At 43.3% G+C, this 3,392-nt stretch overlaps 1 pseudogene across 1 annotated transcript; it reads right to left on the bottom strand.

Moving 5' to 3' along the window:
• Positions 1-259: 259 nt before the first annotated feature.
• On the bottom strand, positions 260-880 carry LOC309968259 (small ribosomal subunit protein mS25-like; annotated as a pseudogene). The gene has a single exon. The product of its transcript is annotated as a small ribosomal subunit protein mS25-like (transcript).
• Between the last annotated feature and the right edge of the window lie 2,512 nt (positions 881-3,392).

Here is a 3,392-nt window from a genome sequence, read left to right as displayed (position 1 = left end):
AAGTACTCTGCCAGGAAGTGAGGACAGGAGGATAGGAAGTGCCTAACCCATCTTCAACGATCATAAGTTTTTCTTTCTGAGTGTGATTCTGAAGCATTTATTGCCCTGATGGTGCAGGGTGTTCACTGGGCAGCGTGGCTGCAGCCCACCTCCTCCCTTCCCCCCCACGTGCTTTTACACAGCTGTGTAAAGGGGACCCTTTTATTGCAAAGAGATTTTCAGTCTCTCAGGGAATAGAACCAGGGGCTTTTCTCCGGCCTCAGTCTCGGGCACTGGCTTTCAGAGAGAGTTTGTACTTCCCTGTCATCTCCTTGGGCAACGGCACGAGGCCCGGGCAGGGCACCTGCCCCTTCATCTCACAGATGCACTCCCACTTTCAGGGCCCAGAGTGGGCTGGGTGAGAAAGCTGAGTTTGCTCCTGTTCCTCTTTCTTGAGGGTTTCCTCATTCTTCCCCAGAATCTTTTTGATGTGCTCCACGATCTGCTTATTGCTCTTGGTCTCCACGCCCACGAGGACTTGCTCCCCAGAATCCCAGTAGAACCGCAGGAAGGGTGTCAGCGTCATGTGCTTAAACATCATGATCTGCACCCAGGGGTCCTTGTACTGGATCGGAGGTATGTTGAAAACCACGAATTCCCTGGCGCCTTCGCCCAGCTCCCCGTGCGTGTTGTAGTTCACCATCATGACCTTCACCGAGTCCTTGAACACCACGTCTCCCTGGCGCAGGTACTGCGGGGTGCAGCGAATCGGGAAGCGGCCCGTCACAGGCACGGGTGCGACGGAGGGGCCGGACCCCCTGCCGCGAGCCCAGCAGCGCGAAGAGACAGAGCGCAGCCGATGCCTCCAGGGCGGCCCTCGCGCAGCTTCTCCAATGATCATAATTTTTAAATGAGATTTTTCTGAAATGAAAATACTTGAAGGCAAGAAACATGTCATATATATACATCTGTATATCCCCAATAGCTATGAGTACTAGCAAGTTACCTAATTTCTCTGGATCTCATGTTGATTTTTCAGAGGGTTATCTTGGGAATTAAATGAGTTAGTGTATCTAAAACTCATCATAAACACTCACGTATTATACAGGCATACCTCGTTTTACTGTGCTTCGCTTTACCGTGCCTCACAGATACTGCGTATTTTACAAATTGAAGGTTTGTGGCACCCCCGAGTCGAGCAAGTCTACCGGCGCCACTTTTACTAAAGCATTTGCTCACTTCATGTCTTTGCGTCGCATTGTGGTAATTCTCTCAGTATTTCAACTTTTTCATTTTTATTATATTTGTTATGGTGATCTGTGGTCAATTATCTTTGATGTTACTACTGTGACTCACTGAAGGCTCAGATGATGGGCAGCATTTTTTAGTAGTAAAGTATTTTTTAATGAAGGTGTATGTACATTGTTTTTTAAGACATAATGCTATTGCACAATTAATAGACTACAGTATAGTGTAAATGTAACTTATGTATTCACTAGGAAACCAAAAAAAATGTGTGACGCGCTTTATTGTCATGGGTATGAAACAGAACCCACAATATCTTTGAGGTATGCCTGTATTTATCGCGCAGAGTAGATGTTCTATTGAGGTTTAGTGAAATGAATGACTAATTTAATTGGGCCCTCTCTTCTTTGCAGTTTCTAGATTGAGAATTAACTTCTCACTTACCAAACGAACTTATTTTTTAATTAAAGGCTACTTGCTAATATCACATTTCATTGACACTGAAATGCAGATATGTTGCTGTCATTACAGAAGTTGACTTGGCTTCAAAGCAGTTCTGTTGTCTTCATGAAATTGTACTCTGTGACTTTCTCTCTGCATGTCACTTCTAAACTCCAGCAAGAAAATAATGATGGGCAACATAACAATAAAAGCGACTGTCTCTTCTATTCCTTATCTTCTCTTCTAGAATCCTCCTTGCAACAGGGATTCAATGCCATATGGAGGTACGCTTCCGTGCTGTCAGGATGTGGACCTGTGGTGCGGTACAAAACTCCCTTTTCCTCATTAAAGGCATGCAAAAGTCTAAAAATAAATCTTCTGCTCGTTCATCCTTCACTTTTTAGCAAACCTCTGGGGACAACTGCCAGCCAGGCAGTTCAGGGGAGGAAAGTGAAGCTGAAGTATTCAGAGGGCAAAGCAGGGAGGCAGAGACTCATGATACAGGATTGGAATTAAAGCCAGGGGGAGGTCGAGAACTTGCTAGTAAGATGTTGCCCATCATGTTTTACATTAAGTTAGTCCTGGAGGACCTTCGTCCCCTAAACTCTAAGAGGGAAAAGATAGCTGGTGAGTCAACTGGGCTGTTGCTGTTGTATAAGGACTTAGAATTACAGCAAAAGCAATAGGCTGGAAGAGGTGAAGACTGGCATTCTTGCTCGTCCTCGAGGCCCAGCATCTGTGCAAAAACTGTGACTCCTTGCAAAGGTGGTCTTCTTTATTGTTCTGATTTTATAGGCCCTGAAACTCTTGCCCCCCAAATACCCCCTCACTTGTTTTGCCATCATGCCTAAAATCTCCATGCTACTTATCCTCTTATTGTAATGGACAGGTTATCTGGGAAGAACATCAGGAAAAATCGTTTCCAGCCACTCAAATTTTAAATCCAGTTAATTTTATCAGTTTAGTTTTGTTTTCCAGTAAAACTCTAAGGGATTTAGACATGAAGTGGGCAACTTTCAAAGGGGGACGCTCTCCTTGAGGAAGGTAAGAGCAAAATCTTGATCACTGGACTGCCCAGGAAGAGTCCTCTGATAGTACTGGTACTCCAATAAGGCTAACAGGGAAGTGTGCACACAGAAAGTGATGGAAGGTGCTGAAGACCACCTTCACCTCAGTAAAGTGCCCAGAGGCTTCCTCTACTCTCTTTCCTTACTCCCTGGTGGCACAGTATCATTTCAGGACTAAGGCTTAGAGCATTTAATAGACAGCAAATAAATTGTGGGATTCTTAAGAGATGGCTCATCTTTGTTCCTACCCAGATAAAAAGAGTGAATTCCAAAACAGTAATATTGGATATCTAGCTCTTAAAATGATATTCAGTTAAGAATATCTTTTGCTTTCCCCCCAGTTGTGTTCCATACAACCTAAGGAATATTCTAAAAAAAAAAAAAGATGATGACCCTATCTTCAACTTAAACCCTCAGATTCTTGAAATTCTCAACACTGTTTTATTCATTTTCTTTATTTTGGATTCTTAGAAGTCCTGGTTTCTTCCTCATTAAAACAAATCAGAATATTCTGGAAGTGGTGAGACTTTATCAAGGAAAATTCTGCCTCCATTCTCATTAGGCTCTGGTAGACTTGATAAAAGCAAATGTTATTGCAGAAGAAAATCATAGCTGAACTTTGAAAAATTTTAAACTTACCTCCTTTTGGACCAAGTTTTA

The sequence above is a fragment of the Leucopleurus acutus genome (assembly GCF_964270905.1).
Source record: "Leucopleurus acutus genome assembly, chromosome: 11".
Lineage (NCBI taxonomy): Eukaryota > Metazoa > Chordata > Mammalia > Artiodactyla > Delphinidae > Leucopleurus > Leucopleurus acutus.
The sequence above is the reverse complement of the archived record's forward strand: the minus strand, read 5'-3'. Positions and strand labels throughout refer to the sequence as shown.